Raw genomic sequence first — 22,812 nt, forward strand, 5'->3', positions numbered from 1 at the left:
GGCATAACACCACCTGCGTTCACTCGGAGCGGTAGCGAAGCGTGTCTCGCGTTCGCGAGAACGCATTCAGGATTATGGCCTGACGTGGAAGAGGATCGCTGCAGGATTTATGTACCAGGAAGACGGCGGATCTTACCGTTTAAAAGCCCATCTGGTTGCTCGATAGGAAGCTCGATTAAATTCACGCTTCGAAAAACGCCCTCTCAACAACGATGGCAAAGGGCAAAGCTCTCATCGGAACTTTCGTCGGAAGTCCATCACGGAAACTATCCGATTTAAAGACGTTAACGGTACTACGATATTGAAGAAGTATTGATACTTTAGCTTTCGACACTCCAATACTTTGGCAATGATGCCTCTCACTTAGTTTATCGATAATTCCCTGTTCGTTTATCAGTATCGATTGACGTTACGTAAAGTTTCTTAGATTTTAACGAAAGTCTACTTAACTTGTATGACAAAATTTGTACAGCATTTGTAATCAATTTTTCTTACACATACATATATTATAATAAAATTATAATAACATAATTATATTAATTTTGAATCATTTAGATAAAATTAAAAACTAGTTGAAATTCATCAATCAAGTGATATTCTAGATATTTTCAAAGTATATACTTGTTTCGATACGACTTCAATAAAATAGTGCCGAAATAGTTTCTGCTGATGATCGTCTCGTTGATGCAGAGATTGTCTCGACACGTAGCAACCCTAATCGCGTACTCGAAGCTGCCATCATGACAGTTGCCGGATCGGTGGAGCAGTTAAACTTCGGAATGACTTCTCGGCTCCGAGTAATAAGTCACGCGCTAGTTGCGAATGGTATTGTAACGAGTACTCTAAGCGTAGATACGAGCTAGCAGCAGGCCAGCAACGCGAAAGGACGAGCAAAGCGACGAACGGGTTGCTGGGTGCGGCTTTCCGAGCTTATAATGTGGCATGACTATGCAAATCGACCGCTTTAACTTACCAACGACGGTAGATCAGGGAGACGAGACGTTTAATAAAATGTTAATATTATATCCGACGCAAGCATCGCGCTTGCAAGAGAGCTGCAAGATATGCTGCTCTCCACATTGTGGAGTCTTTAATAAGAAATCAATTTTAGATGCAGTGCGCTCAAAACATTACTATTTTTCTTTCATTCAAAAGCATGGTAAAAATATAATTTGTAATAATTCATAATATTTTAATAATAGTAAATAATAATTAATTGCAATAATAACAACAACTGTAATAAATAATATAACAATATCTTTGAAATTAATCATTTCCCTATTTTTCATAATATTTTATAATTCTAAAATTATATTCTCTGTATTTTTTTTTTTATTTTTATACTTTATATTGCAAAATTTAAAAAAGAAAATTGAATATTCTTTCTCTTTTTCTCTCGCTCATTAATTTGTAACACGTTATATTTATATTACATTATCCGCGATATGACATATATATATATATATATCTTTGCGAATTTACAAAATTTTCTTACGTAGCATCTGGAATCGAAATAAATATGGACTACGTATATGCGCAATAAGATATACTTTCTCCGCAAAGGAACAGCCTTTGCGAGTGTATGCCTGACTCTTTGGACGGAAGCAAAAGTAATGGCATGGGAACCTGCGGCCAATTCGTGGAACCGCCAACGCCGCCTCAGATTCGCCTGACTGACTGGAAACTGCATCCTGCTGGAACTTTCATCGTTTATCGGTGACCGCGACAGACTGAGAGAACGAGGGAGGACTGGGAATTTTTATGCGCCGCTGATTCGACCCGACAGATACTCCGCGATCGAATCGTCGAGCGAAATCAGTCAAGCGTCTTGGTTAAAGGCAGTTTGATCAATAAGTCCCCGTCGTTTCATATCGATTGCGGCGTATGCTGTTCCTTTCGTAGAACACGAAGCATGGTAATTGCTTTATTACGAAATCCAAGAACGACATCAAATGCAATTTACGACTTTATCACAGCCGTATATATAAAAGTATCTTGGCTTCTTCCTTCCTTCTTTCGATATTTATTTTTTATTTCAATATAAGAAAAATTATGACACGTGTAAATTTAGATAAAAAAATAATAGAAAAATTTGAAAGATCTCATATACATAAATACTTGTTGCAAAACACAAGTTAAATATCAGATTCGCAATGTATTTGCTAAATATTTGTAAAAGTATTTGAAAATCTTTTATTCATTAATTCAATAATGTTGGCATCGTTATGTAAAACTGAATTAAAAATTAATTTTTGAAAACATTTTTCTATAACATGATAAATATTAAAAAAAAAAAAATTTGACATATTTTATATTACAATACATTTTTCTAGCGAACAATAAATACTTTTGAAAATCAAATTATTTTCCAAAAGAAATTTTCTATATTATTATAATCAATATTTAGCAAATGTTATATTTATATGTATTATATAATATTTATTTATATATAATATTTATTTATTTTATTATATTTATTATATCTTTCTAGCGAACTAAATAATTCTGAAAATATCTGTGTACCTACGTGTGCACAAAAATATCATTTTATTATAATGTATAAAAATTAACTATATTAATTATAACTATTATAATATGTAAAATAAACATTTACGTGTGTAAAATACTTAATATATCACACAGTTAATATATATTTAATATATAAAACATTTAATAAACATTTCCGACTTATAGACTTAAGATTTATTATCCAGAGAAGGAGAGATATCTTAATATAAATGCTAACCTTATTAAACACGACGCAGAGGTTTCTCGATGATCTATACGACGTTACTGCTCGGTAACCTGAGATGACTGCGAAGAATGGTAATCGATCCTCAAGTACATTGGTACAACACTCACAATAATTTACACGGCTAAATAAGTTGTAGCAAATTCTAATCGCACGCAACTACATTCATATTTAATCCGGCACTCCCGATATTCGCGATTTATACATATTTAGCAATCGCACGACACGACACGACACGACACGATTCGGCATTCCCGTTATACATAACTGGTAACATTAATATATTCGACACTCCCGATATATTAATTCACAAGCGCGGGTACAAAGTATGCGAAAGAGAGACGTATTAACTGTCTGAAAGTCATGGCACGACTAATAAGACGAGCACGATGCGCGCGACCTATTGAAGGTTACACACAAGTTACAGATGTTTACGTCGATCCTTCCTTCGGAAGATACGCCGCGATAATAACAACTTGACGACGCGTACGTATATAATATGTTGAACACACAATGATATATATATATATATATATACCTCTCCCGTACTTTCGATATTTTTTCCACGGGAACGCGAAATAATGGCGCCGGATATAGGCTAAGGATATTCCGAAATTCACGAGAATCGGCGATTCGATACTCAATTATGTCCGCCGTTCACATCTTACAACAATCGTGCGGTACTTGAATCGACACTTACTTGTGTTAATCCGCATGTACTACTCATTTTTCCCGAATAGAGTGTGCGGAAAAGTACGCAGGAAACTACGACGAAGAAAGGATGCTCCTTCGCCTCGCTCCACAGAGTACAGAGAGTCCTCGCATCCTTGCGCTACTAGAAGACGCTACGTCACATTACGTCACGTTACGTCACGTTACGTCACACTACGTCACGCCGCGCCGCACCACGCCGCTTTGCGCGGGATTTGGTATTCCTACGCCACATGGGGACAGTTGGAGTGTGTGCGTCGTCGCTGCGTTCATTATTTTCGCTAATCGTTACACGTCAACTACCTATACGTCGAAATAATTGCATATTTGAATTAATGGAAACTAAACTTCTCAAGATAATTAATAGATATATAGATCTTTTGGCGAACCGCGTACTTTCACACATTGTAAGAAAAATGAAGAATTACGTGAAAATTACTAATTTGCCTCAGTGCATCCCTATGCAGGAAAGAAGGCATTACGTCACGCTACGTCACGCTATTTTACGTGAGAATCGATATTCTAACATGGCGCAAAGGCGTAATTAATTCAGGTGTGCATTACACTGTGTGTTAATTATTTTCGTTAATTATTATACGTTAGATATAATCGAGTCAATCATTATATATTCAATCTGACTTTTATCTATAGATTTTCTATCAAATTACACATTCTATTATATATTATTTTAAATCTATCTAAAGTAAAACAAAGGATTATATTATATATTAATTATAAATATATATTAGGGAAAATAAATTAATATTTTTTATTTCACTTCACAATGTGTTATTTGAAGAAATTGATTGTTGAACTGTATCGTTTGATAAAAGAGAAAAAAAGGATTAAGCTTTATATATAATTATATAATATATTGAAATTATATTTCTAAATAATTAAATACATCTCTCTCTCTCTCTCTCTCTCTCTCTCTCTCTCTTTCTCTCTTGCTCGCTCTACACATAAATATTACACTCGCGCTTACATAGTCTATCTCTTTTCTCGCGCACTACATCAAGTTTAGCTAAATAATTTATAACCCTGTGTACTTTTTGTTGCGTTTTGCAGAGGCGCGCCATTATGTTTACCGCGATTACAACCGTAGGAGGCTAGTTGTAATATGCAAATGAATATGCCGGCGATATGTCACGGCGATGATCGTTCCCTGTCGTGCAACGCGGTGCGGTTTTCAAGACTGTGTCTTCCCACTCGCGTAGCGGATTAAAACAATCCGCGTTGCACTCCGATGCAAAACCTGCAAATCACCCAAAGTTTACTGCGATGTCGTCTGCCCCGCGTCCATGTTGCTACGTTGAAACACGCGCGGCGATTAATTCAGCCGGCCGTGTCGTAAACCAGGGTAAGTACTTTATCCTCTTTCAAGGCCCACGCGGATATTATGTTTGTCGCGTCGGAAAATATTAGGCGAATGGAAACTGAAAGACAACGAGAAACGGGACGGTCAATTACTGCGGACTAATGGCTCTTCATCTTCTCTCGCCGGCGTTAACGAAGGTCCACAATGCACTTTTGTGTCCGTTGAACTATTCCCGACGACTAATCATGGCCAATCTTATTCGGTTTTATTCGCTCTTTCTCTTCCATTCGCTACGACAACTTTTCATCGTTGATAATTCGACGCTTTTCACTTTTGCTTAAATCAAAAAGGAAATTCTTGCTCGCTCTAATGGCGATCGCTGCAATGACGAGGGCTTGATTAAAAGCTCACATCATTTGTAAATGTTTGTTGTATCATGAGATAATTTCTTGAATATATAAAAGTTTAGTGGTTAAAAATTTTACGATATTGCATTTCAAATATTAGGATTAAATATATGAATATAAATATAAAATATTATATATTAAGCTGAATTTATAATTAATTTCTTTTTTAATTGAAAATTTTAATTCCAAGCTTTAAACAGCTACATTAAATATTTTTAACGTATATCGAAATAAATACAAGGAAACATCTTCATATTTTCACTGAATTAAAATTTCACCGATTCATTTTCGCGAAAATCACACTCCTGATATTTGCATACGATTCGTGACGTGAAATTCGTGCAGGTGCAATTTAAACGTCAACGCGCGGCATCGAGACACTGCAGAAAGGCTGGCAATCGATTATCTTATAATATACTATGTCTCTCTGACGTGCTATTGACACGCTTACGGAAATGCTGCTGCAAGTTATAAACAGCTATCGACATTTCCCCGATTAACGACCCATCTCTCGATCGACGACGGTGCAGACGAAAGAAGAGAGAGTGAGAGAAAAGGTGTTTTGTCGCGCGCAACGACCTCGACTTTGCGCTTGACATTAATGCTTGTCGATATCGACATCCGCCGTGCTTCAAGTCGCCGTCCGTCGTGCGTGACTTTTAATCTTTCCCAGTAACGCTCTCTCTTTCTCTCTCTCTCTTGCATATTGTAAGTCGTCGGACCGAGGTACGTACCTGTCGATTGCACTCGTAAAGAACTTCGTAACAGGCAATTTTGAAAAGTGGTATGTCAATCGACGGTATTGCATACATTTTGATTATAGGAATCATGAAATCGTTCAATGCCGACGTAATCAAATATTACACTTTATATGTCGGGGAAAAATGAAAAAATTTCAATTTATATTGAAATGTCAAGTTTAAATTGTCGCACGTGTAAATGGAAATTTTGAAAAAATCAAATTTGGAAAGAATGAAAATATTCTATTGGACATGATTTTTTCTCGACCTCATTTCTTTCTCGAAACAAATAATCATAAGGCTCGTTATGTCGAGCGTTTCTTAAAAGCTACTCTCTCGAAGCAAGTGAAGAACGTTGTCGGGGGCTGCTCGAGCAAAAATCTCTCTGGCACTTTTGCGCGCGGCCGCAGGATAAAATATTTTAATACCCGCGGGAATTTTCCACGTGTCACGCAGTGGAATATATATATTTTCTGGCGGCGAAAGCGACCTTATCTTCGCGGATTATATGCAGTGCTTTTCGCGCAGCTTCCAAGAAGCATTGCACAAAAGGTTTTCTTAAGAGTGTCTTCTCGATTGCACTTTCACGAATCCATATATCCTATGGTCCTGTGAGATTGCGTTAAATAAATGTTTATGTAATAATTCGTGCGATATATCAGGATACACGTGCCTACTCTCTTCGATACGTAATTTCTAATAAAAATCGGTTTTAATTCAGATATATCCTGATGTTAATACACTGTAATTTGAATTATTATCGCATTTCCTGAGATAATAACATAATAGATGATAAATAAATAAATATATATATATATATATATATATATATATATATATATATATATATGTGCTTATTACGTATTATATTCAGCAATAAATTCAGTAACTGCATATATTAAAGATATTATCTCGTTCAATTAAATTTCAATAAAACAATAACACCACATGTAACTTGTACGATTCAATAATCATATTTTTACTATTTCAATTTGATTCTAAAATATCACAGTCTTATGCATGAAACAATGTTATTCAAACTGAAACAACATATTTTATAATAATATTGTATCGTGCAAGCAATTAGTAATGTTGTTCCTATAACAGCAAAGTGAAAGAAACGGCGTAATAGCTCGCAAACCATACGCACTTTCGTAAATTGAGTGTTTTCGATATGCTGAGGTTTGTCATACTACACGTGTCCATGTATTCGTATGTTCACGTCAGGGAGATGAAGTAGCTACTTTTATGGGTCGCGTAGAAAATATACGCGAGATTTTGCGGAAAGAGAGAAGCTTTCTCTCGCTCTCTTATTCTCTTTTGTTTCCTCTGCCGCGATAAAGTAAAATCTCTCTCGGGATATGTCGTCGCGCGCGGAAATTCCCGAATTATTTATTCATGGCGAACATAAAGCGCACGGCTTGAAATTTAGTCGAGCATTATTTTAGCTTCTCGTGCACGTGTAGTCGCGGAATTTTAAGCGCTTAGTCTTTAAGCCTGTTACAAAATTGTTGATGACATTTCATTAAGAATGATTTCATCGACGAGCAATTAGCTCTCTACGAATATCGATAATACAATATATTATTATTATGCAATGTTTAATGAAAATCCATCGAATATTAATATATTACGAGAGGAAATATGTATTTTCCAAAGGGGTACGACATATATTTAGTTATCGATTTAACACGCGAACAATGCTTTATTTACTGAGAATTTTAATTTCTAGTATAAATTTCGTGCAAATGTTTTGGCGGAAATTATACACCACACACGCAAAACGCAACAATTCACACAAACATCGTGTAAAATTAATTATCTTTACCTCCATGCAAACTGCATCCGCCGGAAATTTCCGGCGGAAAGATTCGACCTCGAACACAATCTCGAATATTACCGGAGATTATAGTTAGTTGCATTCGGCCGTGCAAACTCTCGACGCTATAGCTCGCTACCGTTGATGGAGATTTCCTTTGAGATTTCCGTTGTTAACAATGTCGTGTAATATTGCACCAATATTATTCCGGAAAGGTTCTAATTACACACACGAGCTGTCAGAAAGGCAGAGTTTCTTTTCGTTCCGCTTGCAGACTGACTTTTCGATAGACTCAAATAGACGCAAGTTTTCATTGTGCGGGTTGAGAATGAAAAAGATGCAGCGTGCATGTGAATGTACATATATGTATACTTGGTAGTAAAATATGCAAGCCGTACGTGCGCTCGTTTGAAAGATTCGCTTTTTGTCCGTTCGCTTCGGGATGAGACGACGGGATTTACCGGTGAGGCCGTATTCATATTCAGCCTATTAAGATATCCGACACGAGCGCGTGCAGTGCAGCATGTACCATTTGAACACGTTTTCTCACGTTTCTTAATAACTGTTAATCTCGCTGGACCGTTAATGTTATTAGCGTTAACGCTAGCGCATCGCCGCAATTTGTGCGCGATGTAAATGTGCAAAAAGTGATTTTTAGCTTTACGTTCCTGTGGTCCCTCGCTTAAATCCTTCCACCTGTCACCGATACCTGTGATAAACTTCGTAAGAGAGATAATAGAATTTCATGTAAATTATCATCTATGTGAGAGAATTCCGTAATTAATTATCGCAGTTTTGCGAATAATTCACAAATAGAAAAAAAATTCCAAAATTACTTCAATATCTGATTCTTCTTCGAAATAACTTGCTAAATTATTTGAACAAAATTTTAAATTAAAAAGAGAATCGATATTTATTTAATTTTTAATTATTTTTGTATTTTTCATATTTCTGTGTATGTTACTTTTACTTTTAAAAATCACTTTATTTTATTTCATATATATAAATCGATTTTCTTGCTCTCGCAGCTGATTTTTTTTCATCTACCATGTATAATAAAATTCTCGTATGAGAATTTGTCATATCATTTATGGCTGAACTATCAGCTGACATTTTCGATATGAGATATACACCTCGTATACCTGACTCTATTTAAAATTTATGATCCTCGTCCTGCTCGACATTATGTACAAACCGCGTTTCCATTACCATTTAAATGGCGCAAGTCCCATATTTTTGCCGGTCGATAAATCTATCCCGTTGTCGCGTGCATCGCCATGCATTTTTCACGCTCCCATTTTTCCGTAGGTAGGTAGGTAAGCGACTATCCGCTTTCTCGCGAGAATGAGAAGGCACTTACTGTATCCTACACACACGGCTACCGTCGATAAACTAACGTTGTTACCGGAAACCACCGCGGGGTAACTTTGTACTCTCCGGCAAGTCTGGTTAACGTGCGATCGCGCGCGCTCGATACTGCTTTTTATCTGGTAATCTCGTTCACAAGTTTACGACGGACACCCGCGTAAATATGCATCGGTCTGCCTCGGCAAAACTTGGTCATTTAAAACTTCGTCTTGGGATGTAAGAACGCGATGACGGAAATGGCGATGGAAAGTAGCGGAAACGGACTGTCCCGATACGAAGAGGATTCCCCCATCTTCGAAAGGGAGAATATAGAAAAAGCTTTCTGATTCTAAGCAACATTCTCCCTTCGATTTTATTTTCTCTTTGACCGAAATGTTCCTTTTAGCTTTTACTTTACTCGTTCTTATCATAAAAGATAAAACTTTGGGCTTTCAGAAAATTGTCATAAAAATTTACGATTAGTATTTAACAGTTTTCAAAATAATCTTCAAATTGATAATAAATTTATTATTCTTTCATTCTATTTGTGTTATTTAGATATTTGACATTGAAAAATTTTGCGAATCAAATATGTATGAATTGTAAGAGTTATAAAATTATTATTTACTTGGAAAAAAATTTAATCGGTCAATTAGGATAGTTTTATTTCCGTGACATTACAAAATTTCCGTAAATTGAACAAAACGTATATAATAGAAATTTTTTTTCCTTCGTTTAAAAAGTGTAATGAATTAACTCTATTATTTAAATATTATTAATATTTATATTAATATTAATATTAATATTAATATTAAAATTTTCACAGAATAAATTTTCAAAATAGTAGAATAGAATCTATGAGAATTCTCTTGAAATTTATTTTAAATGAATTTTTAGTAATCAACATTTAATTCTACAAGACATGTAGGATTAAAAATTCTAAGACATTACAATTTTAATCAAATAAAAAATTCACAATTTATTATAAATTTATAAAAAAAGTAATTCCAAATTTATTAAAGTATAAATTCTTACTATAAAAAATGCCGACTTTTTCACATTATATACACTGAAATAAAAAAGAAAAGAGCGCAAGATTGTAAAAAAGAGAGAGGATTGATCTAAACTAAAGAATCGATGCTTGTTTAAAGTCACTCCCGCCAAAAGTTCACAAAACGAACGAGCAAAGTGTATCTGTTCGTTCTCATAAAATGGAGAAGAAAGAAATTAAGTTTACGGATATATATAAATATATATATATATATATATATATATATATATATATACGTATGCACATGTGTACATATACGTCCCCCACGTGCAGTAATGTCAGTTACAACAGCGCGGAGAATATGTGCAAGCTCGGCAAACCGAGAATTTTTTGGCTCTGCGGATCGTAAATCTTCATTTAGCTCACTTTCGACATAAACCTCACCTTATAATCCGCAAACACTTCCTTGAACAAACAGAATAAGGAAGTAAGGAAAAAAGCGATAGAATTTAAAGAAAGATTGAAAGTTGACATTTTTCGATGCAACGTTACCTTTTTAATCTTATACCATATTTTAATAAGTAATAAGTTACAAAATGTTTCGTATACGTAATATATTCTTTATACATATATAGCTAATATAAATGGTTAGTTTGTATTTTACACTTATTATCCAGACGATTACAGAACAATAAAGTGATCTGAATTTTATCAAATCAATAAAATATGTTTTAAAAAATACGTATAACAATGCAACATTTATAATAATAATAAAATGCAGTCGATAAGAAAATAATGTAAATGTTTATTACGCAGCATCCAATTAGTTTGAAGCATATAAATTTATTGAAGCAGCTATCAATCAGCGATAATTTCGCCAACGCAGTAACATATCGGAACGTAATCGGTGTAAGCGTCGCTCGACTTGTCAATGAACTTAATTGAACGTTACAACAATTACCCTAATGAGTGACCCTATAATGAATAAGTCAGCATGATAGTAATTATCGCCTCGTGGAAAATGCAGCATCTCCATCACACATATTTACATATTTTAGTGTTGATAACTATGACTATGACTATGACTATGATACGAGTAATTACGTTATTGCTTCTGACATTAGTTTTCATGTTTAATTTAATAACTATAAAATACGGTTATCAATTAAGGATAAATGTTAATACAAATGACAAAATTAATCAACTCGTAAAAAAAAACAAATTCTGGAAAAGATTTTAATAGTCCAAAAATTTTGATAATTAATGCCTTATGAAGAAGCTGCCAATTAATTATTTGCCGCTTGATTATTTAATTAATAATTAACATTAAAAATGATGTTTTTAATTTAACTTAATAATAAAATTACCCTTTTTAAATTTCGTTAACAGCTAATTAAATCTAATAACTAATAAATACTAATAAAATTAAATTTTTAGAAAGCTCGGCAAATTATTGCCAAACTGTAATAATTAAAAGAAATAATTGTTAAGGTTTTTCTGTACAGTTCGTATATCAGGGAAAATCGAAAGAAGCGTGGAGAAGAAAGCAAAGCGTGTTTCGTTGAGAATTCAAGCTTAAGCGAGACGTGTGATACGAAAAAGCGCGGACGGTGATATATAAAAGATACATACACGAGGCAACGATGCAACGATGCAACGATGCGACGCTCGTCTCTCGTCTCTCACGTTCCTTTTTCTCGTTTCTTCGTGGCGGGCGCACCCGCTGTTTCCGAGAATTACGTGGCGCAATGCATACGATTCTCGGCATACGCGCAAGATGCAACAACGTATTAGACACGACGCGACGCGGCGGCGGCGGCAGCGGCAGCAGCGGCGGATGCAACCAGAGCTGCAATGTCACTTTAGCGAATGTGTGCGGCCTGATGCTGCGCCGCATACACGGCGACTTCAATCGTCGCGAGTGACAAGAACGCGTGGAACGAGCTGCCCGTCATGCTTACTTTGCCGAATCACGATAAAAGCTATCGGATGATTAAAATCTATATCCAAAGAGGGAATAAGTTCAAAATGATCGATGATATATTTATTATTGTAATTGTAATTGGGAAGATAAGCTCTATAAATTGCCTTAAAGGAATAAACACGTTATAAATATAGGAGGAAATGACAAAAAAAAAAGAGATAAAACAAACAAATGGTTAGAGACTTCCGACAAAATATACTTGTGAAATTGTGGAAGATAAAAACTGTGAAATATAAAGCAGATTGAAAAGTGAACATTTTAGCTTTTAGTTTTTTAGAAAAACAAAATATTTCAAAATAGAACGAAGATAAAAATAAAATACTAAAATATCAAAAAATAATGCCGGATATTCTAAAGAGTTTAAATTAATAAAAAAAAAAAAACATGTGGCGCGCGGAAATAAACTTTAATTTTTGATAGAGAATCTCTCTCTTAGAGTTTTCCGTTTCCTTACTTAAATTTTTTTTAAATGCGAAAAGTTCCTATTTTCATAATATTTTTTGCAGTATTGATCTTGGCGATAAAATATTGAAAGCTTTTTTTATTCTAGTGAGATGTTATCAGATCATGAGCTGACTAAAATAATTTTATGCCTGAATTACTTTTTAATTAAAAATGAATGCTACATTATATAAATATACTTTATCAAGCTTCAATCAAAAAGAGTATTGACATGTTCAATTTTATACCATTATCAGATAATGATAAATAATAATTTAAACAATTTTACGCATAGAATCAGCAAATTTTCTTTTTTGAAAGTGACACATAAAAATTCCTTGTTACATTAAAGAAAAGGCGTGATATTTTATAATAGAAACGTCGAGTCTGCTTAATATACTTCATTTAATGGGCGACTAAGAAATACATTGAATTTCTACGTTCTAATATAATGTATATAAAAATTGTTACAAGATTATTTCATCGAAATAATTTATGTTTTAATGTATTCATATAGGCACGTACGCACACATATATAGTTTAATTCTTTCATACAAATAATAATATAATTTCTTATTCATAATACTTTTAAGACTTTTAATTAAAAGTTAAACTTAATAGCATTTGTTTTTAATATATTTAGTTCTGTATTCTGTAAGAAAATTATAAGCTCTGCAGCTTTCAGCTTTCTTTTTTCGCTTTTTGCTCCTTTTCTCTTGGTATATTTACAATGGTCCTAGCTTATAAAGATACAGCGTTACAAAACATTTTTATATAATATAATCCTTAATTGCTTAATTATATAATTATTTCTATTCATCTCTCACTTGTGCTTCGAAGAAATATTAATAATTCATTCGAGTGCGCATCAACAGCGCGACGTTTTTCTTTATCGTTTTTCCTTATCATATTCATCTCAGCTGAATAACATCCTTTATAATCGCACTCCGGAAATTATATGCAGCTAGACTGCTCAAATTTGCCATCAGCGGACAAAGACACATTGAGCTTGCACGATGAGAGGTGGAGAAATATCGAGGAGCGGAATATCGGGAAAAGACAAAGACGTGGATCGCGAGCGGAAAATAGATACACATAGAGAGATAGAGAAAGAGAGAACGGGATAAAGAGAATCTCGATGATGCATCGGTCGTATTGTTTCATTAGCGAACCATTGACGTGTGCATGTGAAGGCGCCGTTTGCCTCCCTTCTTTCGTGCACATTCGTCGGCCATAATGCCGTGCATAAATTACGGCTGGCCGCGGGCTGATTGTCCGCGCGCGATTCAATGACAGCGTATTATCGGACATTAATAGCTCCGGCCGTATTCACGTCAGCTCACGATGACCAAGTTATTGTTCCTCAGCGCGTGGCGGAGTCTGACCCGCCCGCCCGCACCTGTCAAACCCGCTCTGTCTCTCTTTCTCCTTGCTACATGCCAAAGTGGTAACATTCATTAAGCCTCCGGCGACAATCTCACAGTTCCTACTTCGGTCTCAGGTCTCAGGTGTATCGATAGGAGTCTGGAGTCGAATGGCGAGCGAAAGGAAGCATCTTTCTCGATCATTCTCAGCTTTCCGGAATGCTACTTTTTTTCAGTTTCAGTTTTATGTACGCATATGTGTGTACGTGTGTGCATGAAAAGAATGAGAACATGGATTGATTAAAACACATGAGATATTACAGTTTTATAATATAAAAAAAATATATTTTTAAATTAATTTTACCTATTATGCATGTTGCCAATTTTTAAATCTTCTCTTTACTTTTTTATTTATATATCTAATTTTATTTTTTCATTTACCTCTCTTTTCACTCTTCAATATTAAAACAAAAAAAAAAAAAAAAAAAAATAAATAAATATTCGCGGTATTTTCACATCTTATGGTACATCAGCTCGAAAGAAGCACAGAAAGAAATGTAGGACATTAATCCATCTAACCGCATAGCGAAATGTCATGCGGACGATAAAACGGCGATAAGCCAAGATCCAACTTATCTCTCGGGAATTATCAATGCGCGTGCTCAAAGTCTGTTGTGGCTCGAACTCGGCGCATTCTCAAATTTCATGACGAAGCCGCTCAAAACGTATCCGCTACAGTCCACTACGTCGTAACGTTATGCCGTGGATATTTCGTTTCACGAGCGAGCCAATGGCCGTGTATATGTAACGGCGCGGACGTGAAAATGGAAAATGAGCTCTCCTCTCGTCTCATCCGGTATCCGTGCTTATCCTAAGGTTGATGGTTCCCCATAGAGACGCCGCTATTGTCGACGAGATTAAAAACGTTACGACTCCTTAAGCGAATGCATTTCAGCTTATCGAGCTTTCTTCGTCGTCGTCGTCGTCGTCATTGTTGAGAAAATGTCTCGCTGAAATTTCTCATGCGCGTATAAAAAATTTTGCGCATTCTGTGTGAATATTATTCCACGTTTTGCAAATTCCCACGGATTCTCCGAGTACTATTAATTTTTTTATTAATATAAAACATTTAAATATTGTTAATGTATACATATAAGTTCAAAAAAAAAATAATTTATGCCATGACGACTTAAATAGGATTTAGTATTTAAACAAATTTGGAAAATATAAATTGATTAAGATTTTTCATAATTCTTTTCAATTGTCATATTTTAGGAATCAGTATAAATTTGAGAGCCAATGAATTTTACTCCCCAGAATTTTTCTTTCAAATATTTTTCAATATAAAATTTTAAGCTATCAAGCGATATTTTTATTTTCAAATCGAAAATTGTATTTTCGAATATTTTAACGACTCAAAAAACTTGGAAGCATTTTCGTATAAATCCAATTATACGCTTTTTTAAATTACTTTTCAAGCATAAAAGTATACATATTTTATTATACTCGAAAAGTTAAGGCGCAAAGAATAGAGATAATGTAAAAATTCGCACAAACAAAAGTAACGTGAGCAGCTGTACACAGCGAGAGCGCTGATAGAAGCGTTTCCGCAGGAAAGTTTCTGTCATGCCCGCACACGCGTTCAAATATAGCCAAGTTAAATTTTCGTTATCCCTTTTAGTCTTTATTTTTACGACACAAAACGCGTAATTTATAGTACATAACTTTAGCGCATCGCGGTATCAGAAAACTCCGAGTTTTTCGTCGCGAATTTTACCACAATAGTCATTGAAATTTGCGGTTGCTTTTATTTCATAATAGCATCAGGAAATTTTTTCCATGATTCTCCCCATGGTCCACGAATTGTAAAAGTTTAGAAGAGCGAGAGAGAGAGAGAGAGAGAGTACAAGATCGCGCGTAAGAAGAACTAAACAACGTTAGCAACAATGGCGTTCGCCACGTGCAAGGTGGAAAATGTCGCAAACAGTAGACGATACGAGGCAACGTGATATTCCCGGCGCGATGAAGGTCTTTTTGCACCGCAAACACATTGTCTAGCCAACGTAAATTGCGTTTGTTGCATTTCGTGCGCTTCCCAAAGTAAGACGTCTCCCTTGCTTGGGAGAGAGTAAGTCGCATCGTGGCTTTTTTGCAGGGATAGAATGGTTAAACGTAAACGTCCTCCAAGTATTTCTTTACTGAATATTGTAAAACTAAAACATCCAATGTAATTCTGTAACTTGGAAGAAGGAGAAGAAGAAGACGGAGTAAAAGCTATTAAAGTCATACAGTAAATGTTCTTTGTTATATAACGTTTATATAACGTTTTACGGGAAAATATTTTAATGTATAATACATTCTTTGACAATTTAAAACACCAATTCTTTCTACAATTTTTCAATCTCATCAAAAGTTTAATCCAATGTTACCCGTTAGAATTTGTCAGTTTTCTACATTAAGTACTATGATAATTAAATTAAAGATTAAAATGTTTAATTACGACTTTTATATTAACCATTTTTTTTTTTTACCATATGTTTAAACATCTGCGTAGCACATGTCCGGAAAATTTGGCGCGAAGAACTTTATGGATATCATGTGCAAGATAGGCAGATGTTAGCCAGAAACGAGAAAGAAGTAGAGTAGCGTGAGCAAGCCGCAAAAGCGACGTGAAAAAAATCGCGAAGAATTACGAGAGGCGAAATAAAAGCGAAACAAATTAAAAAAAAAAAAAAAAAAAAAAAAAAAAAAGTGAGACGGGAAAAGGTAAGCGCGATGAAATTTAGTGAGTCGTTAGTGCGTGACAGTTTCGGCCAGCTGGTAGCATACGGAGTAACGGATCGCCGTGACCGGCTAACTATACGGCATACCGCGTATATACGGAAAGGGCCACCGCGTGTTGTACGTGCTTCTGAAAATAAAAAGGTCTCCCGAGTGTCGTTTCCGTAGGCGGGACGAATAGGAGGAAGGGGGCATTAATGCGTTCGGACATGGCTGTGGTATTGAAAACGAATTTGCGACCTGCAACGCCGCGTGTCTGCGCCGTATTTTCCGATCGTTTCTATTTTTATCTTCCGCATTTCTTGCGGTGAGAGCACTACTGTAACCTTTCATATGTGAATTTCTTTTTATCTCTGTAGAATTTAAATCTTTTTTTTTTATCTTAGTTTCATGATATGAGATATGAGACGGAAAAGTGATTTTTCTTACCACAACTGTGCGATATAAATCAGAAATAGATGAACTGTAATGCAAAAGAAATTTGTGATTTGACGCGACTAAAAAGTTGTCGTCACTAAAGTTCTTTTAAAATACTTTTTTGTTAAATTTATCATACAAAAATGCTGTAATATAATTTTTAACTATAAAGATTTATGGGTCTATTTTATAAAAATGCTCCGTAATGCTGTGTCTCTATAAACTATGTAATATTGTAGAGCAAGAAAGAAAGACTAAAGAACGAAAAAAAGAATTGAAAGTATAGAGTTCACAGAGAAAATTTTCTTATAGAATACAGGGCTTAATTATTTTTATATTATAAATATACACACAAATATATTTATAATATAAAAATAGATAAAAAGAGAGAGAGAGAGAGAGAGAGAGAGAAAGAAATATCTTTTTTCTAAAGATAGAGTAAACTTAATAAAAGATTAATATTCCATACATCTTAAATAATAAGTAAAATATAAATCTTTGCTTAAAATACCGCGATCAATTTCCATTTCCATTTCCATCACGTTCGCCTAAAGACCTAACCCGATAGTAAATAATTTCCGATTTCGCTTTAAGAAAAGCTTTGCGAAAAAGTCAGCATTCCACAGTGCGTGCGTTGCCCTGCTTTCAACTTGGATTGTTGTTGATTTAAGAAAACGTCTGTGTTGATTTAATTAAATGTTTGCCGAAGCGATGAAGTTTCGCTTGAGTTTTCTTTGTCCACGTTGTTATTTCTACGTTAGTCAAACATTTGCCATACCGCCAGGAATCGAGGGAAGTTCCAACCCGTGTTTTCTCCCGTTACATGCCCGTTAACAGTAGCAGTGCAGACACATGTGACGTGCCGGAAATTACTTCCCCGCTAAATTTAACACGCGTATTTTCGGCCGAGCATCATTAGCGAATGATGATGATAAAGATTGTTTGTGTCGAGAGATGATGCCAAGCGTTACGACGAGGATATTAAAGGATGTCAAGCGTGTCTTTCAACCTTGTGAATTGGACGATAATTTTTGTAATTATAATTATATCACAGATTATTAATAAAAAAATAATTAATTATAATTAAGAGAAAATCTGCTTGCAAGATTCGAATCGAAAAGAAATCAGGACAGATATAAAGAAACGCTCAATTGCTCTAAAAATAAGCTGTAATATCTTGTCTGCTGCGTCTAAGAGAAAAGAAGAGAGCGTCGAAAGAAAAGTTGTGCGTCTCACTGAACCATGTAATATCTTTCTTTACTGCGTTTCTCTTATCTTAGATACGCGAGAGATATGGCCCCCGTTCCATTTGTGCTAGAATCATTCTGTGTAATTCCGTGGGAACGGCGCGAGCGAATCTAATCCTCCGAATCTAATTCCTGCGAACTGACCGCGAAATCACGATAGTCGTATCATGACGTTGCACGCTCATCAGATAGAAATATCGTTGTCAGTTGGCTGATTCGCAAGATTTTCAACAGTTTCGTACATTTACGCGAGAAACATACCGGATTGCGAGCTACGACACATCATCGCCGTCGCGTCGTCTCGACAATAAGCGACACCCGTGCGGAAAAGACGCTCTAAAGCGCAGTAATATAACACCGAGGAATTATAGTCGGCGTGGTACAATTGTGCGAAGCCTCGCGTGCAATAAATAGCAATTATGACCGGCTGCGAGGACGAGACGCATTCTTGCCCGCCCGAGGCTCGAGGCTCGAGGCTCGAGGCTCGAGAACTCGTGGCTCGTAGCGAGACGCATCACTCTTTCCAAACGTTTTATTTCAACCAGTTTTTTTTTTTTTTTTTTTTTTTTTTTCAACATTCTATAATGATTGAAGAAGAATATAAAAGCGATCATTTCGTGTGAAAATATTAAAATCGATTATACAACACCAACTGCTAAACACATCGCGTATTATAATAAATTGTAATAAAAAAAATATAAATAATTTATTTCACAGTGTGATAATTTAATCTTTGTAAAAAAAAGTATTACAACTCCTTCCTTCATCAATCTTTCTTACGCACTACACTGATATGTAGCAAAGTTGCAGTAGCAAGGTAATCAACACTGAATGCAGCATCGCGTTCCGGTCGTAATCGTGTGTAATCCGCGGATTTCGCAATTTGCGCTGCAAGTTCGCGCCGCGAGTTGCCATCCAATGTAAGGACATTGGTAAAAATCTCGTTTTCCACGTACGTTACCTTCATTAGAGGCGCGGCCGGATATACCCCTTGGTATCTATTTATCCCGCTTAATTCCCGCGGCCCTGAGCTCTATCGCGTACTTTCGGTCTCGTTAAGGGAGCGAGGAGGTCGGATAAGAAGTGCGCGCATGACATGAGAGGGAAGCCGGAAATGAGAGAAGCGCGTTGTTACTCAAATTCGCACCGCGTGAAAGAGCGATCTACAGCCGCTGGTACTCGACGAATCCGCCTCTAAGGCACTTTCATGCCTTCCCCTCTCTCTCTGTAAAACGTATATCCCGTATATTTGCGTTAACGCATCGCTCGTGTGACACAAGTATAGCAAGATATGTCAGATGTCATGATGATTATATCGTTTTATAGGTAATTGTATCTTTTATGCTCTCTATTCTCTTTTCCTCTTTTATCGGAATTGCAATATTCCCATTAGCCTTTATTTCCGTGTAACCTCATTCCGAATGATTTATCCCACATTGATCAAAGCGAAAGACAATACGAATGCGTGTGCACCTGCTTCATCGCGCGCTTTTTCCAAGAAACCTTACCCATGGTGATTCACTATTCTTACTATTCGCATGATTTCACTCTGAACGATTCATCGCGCGAATGCATCGCCGTGCAAATTTGCTTTAACGCCGCGCCTCTCGACAACCGGGATGCGCGCACGCAATCAAAGTAACGATTTAACACCACGCTAACCGAGAATGTAGACGCACACAGCGCGCGCACGCTAACGAGGTTGCGGCGGCCAAGAAAAGGAGTGAAAAGCAGCGGTGGTTTACTACATCTGGGCATGTTTTGCGGCGAGAAAACCAGGGACCCGGATGGATGGAACGAACGAAATCGCGTCTCGTGCAAGGCGGCGATCTTAGAAATGATCCGAGAGCAATTTGCTGCTCGTCTTGCTTGCTTGCGTTACTCGATACCGCCGTCGACCGCGCAACCATGTTTTAATGTCTCGGAAGCGTAAACGATGATCGTGGAGGCTGAATGGAAAGAGCTCGACAAACTTCAAACAAGTTGCGGCACAAAATTATTAATGAAAATCGACAGAATGAATTTCGAATACTTTTGGTATAATAAAGCGTGAATGATAGGCATTTAATTCTTCTTACAAGGTTTCCAGCAACTGAGAATCATCACATATCATAAACTTTTCAACTATTTCGATCGCAAATGAGAATCAAGAGAATTCAAGACACGAGTTAAAATTTCTTGTGATACATTTTCCTGTTTACTTTTTTATATCACCAAGCAATTTTAAAAGTCAAATTCTTGAGAGAAAAATTCTTTTCCCTCAAATCTCTTTCCGACAACTCGTGGAAATATACATATACTCGCTGCGAGTCTCGTTGCGAGAGAGGCTGAAGGACGAGGACGACGGAGGACGAGCACGTGGTGTATCACAGAGACGACGGGCTGTTCTTGCAGTCTATAAAAATTCCCCGATCTGCTTGTGAGTTCGCACCCGACACGACTAGACGGGCCGCGTGAATCTTTGAAGTCGCATTACGAAGCGTTAGCTTCATCCCGCGCATCGTTAACGCGTCTTGGCGCGCGCATAAAGCTTGAGCTGGCCCCGCGGGAGAAAAGCCGAGACGTAACGGCTCCGCCTTAGGATCTTAGGACCGACGCGCCCGATTTATACTGGATGCAGTCGCATACCGCTGCTGCACCAACCGTACGCGATACGTCGACGGATCATCGTCTAAAATAACGATTCTCGTTTTCCATAAATATACTTTTATGGCTCATTTCAAACTGAAATATAACTTGATTCATTTTTGTCGGAAGCAAAATATTAAAAAATTTTTAATAAAAAGATTCGTGAAGGAGGAAACAAGTTGGATTAAATTTTTTTCTTAATTTAACTTTAAATATATTATCTATAAAAAAAGAATTTTTTTTTCTTTTGATGAAAAAAAACAAATTGATTTGATTGATTAAATTTTTCATTTTCGTTGATTGCATCCGTATATATATCTAACAGCTTTTAACACATCTACAATGTATCATGTATTTCATAGTGTCGAGAAATGCATTGGCATTATTTTGCATTTCACAACTCCAATTTAGTTAAAACATGCAACTACTACTGGCGTCGATCGCTTGTTTTGATTGATGCAGCCGGAGATGCGCCTACCGGCTGTTTGCTTAGCACGTCCAAAGCCGGATTCTAGTGGTGTGCAATAAGATGTCCCATCTTAACCGAAAGGACGCTGCGCAACTATATTGCGGCAAATTGCAATTAAGGCCGACGACGGTGGATTTATGAAAATGGCGACCTCGCTCGGCGCGTATATCTTCGCTATCGGAGAGATACACGCGTATCCGTCGTCCTCTGTCGTCCCAGGATCAGGATGAACGAGGTGGAAGGTCCTTGCCTTCCTTCGTGAACGCTGCTCTCGGAAGAGACCGCGTGCGTTCGCGTGCGCGCGCGCGCGCGAACTATGTTGCGATTTACTATCGTAGATGCAACCAACCGAGCAACCAGGCGGTGCATGCTTGCAACCAGGCGCACCCATCCGGTCGAGAGGTCTGGTGATAATTGCCGGGTGTAATTTACGGGACAGCATTATCTCTGCGTTTGGGGGAATTTGCGCCCTTCGATGAGTTGCCTTTCATAAATCACGAAAATTTATTTGAAAGAGAGATTAGATTTATATCAAAACTACCATTTATATATCTAAAATCTTTCATTAAATTAGAAGCCTATTATTTTATATTCGAGATAATAAAAACAATAAAATTCAAATTGGATATTCTCAAACTTTTTACTTAAAATGAAATTTTTCAGACACAGACGATAATTTTGTGGAAAATGAAAGTTTTTAATGAAAACGTCGAAATCACTGTCAAGCATGAAAATGGATCCCGATTTAAGTCCGATAGCAATCACCGAATGGAGAGGGATCATCATGCCGCACCATCGAGTTACGTGCATATGTTTCCCGGCGGTGTATTTCCCATTCGAGTTTACCTCCATAAAGCCGACAGCATCCGGCAAAAAGGGCAAGTAATCAAAATTTCAGAACGCTTCGCTGGGCCGTGATAAAAATTTCGATCGCGTCGCGTTTTACGCGTTATCGCACGGCGAAATCGTTTACAAAACGGCGTTGTTGGTTCCCCGCGATGTCAGACTCGACATTTTAATCTCCGCCAATGCCCAACTTTTCGGGTCGACCCTGTATAAATAATAGAGCCCGCGCGGACAGTGACACGGCCGCAAAAGAAAAATATCGAGCTCGCGGATCAGATTGATCCGGCGTGTTGTGAAACTGACATCGATCGCTCCCAATAATACCGCTTTCCCATAAAGAAAGCACCGTAGCGTAAAATGACATAAACGTGAAACGATGCTTTCCGAGCTACGTCACGTCGGAATGATTTTTTTTTTTTTCGCATGCAAGAACACACGTGGCTGGCATTTATTACGGATAAAAAAGCTTGTATTGCGTCATACATATATATACACTTATATATATATATATATATATATGGTATATACAAATATTTAAATGTAATATACA

At 36.5% G+C, this 22,812-nt stretch overlaps 2 protein-coding genes across 6 annotated transcripts in view; both read right to left on the reverse strand.

Annotated features, from left to right (window-relative positions):
- Positions 1–3,078, reverse strand: part of Twin (CCR4-NOT transcription complex subunit 6-like twin) — a 272,484-nt gene extending 269,406 nt beyond the window's left edge. Inside the window, exon 1 of the mRNA XM_072909821.1 lies at positions 2,747–3,078. The gene's annotated coding sequence lies outside the window, so the exon portion shown is untranslated. The remainder of the gene's footprint in view (positions 1–2,746) is intronic.
- The window catches only part of LOC140675391 (CCR4-NOT transcription complex subunit 6-like), a 431,843-nt gene that overhangs the window by 199,084 nt on the left and 209,947 nt on the right, over positions 1–22,812 (reverse strand). The window lies entirely within an intron of this gene.

The sequence above is a fragment of the Anoplolepis gracilipes genome, chromosome 17 (genome assembly GCF_047496725.1).
Source record: "Anoplolepis gracilipes chromosome 17, ASM4749672v1, whole genome shotgun sequence".
NCBI classification, from domain to species: domain Eukaryota; kingdom Metazoa; phylum Arthropoda; class Insecta; order Hymenoptera; family Formicidae; genus Anoplolepis; species Anoplolepis gracilipes.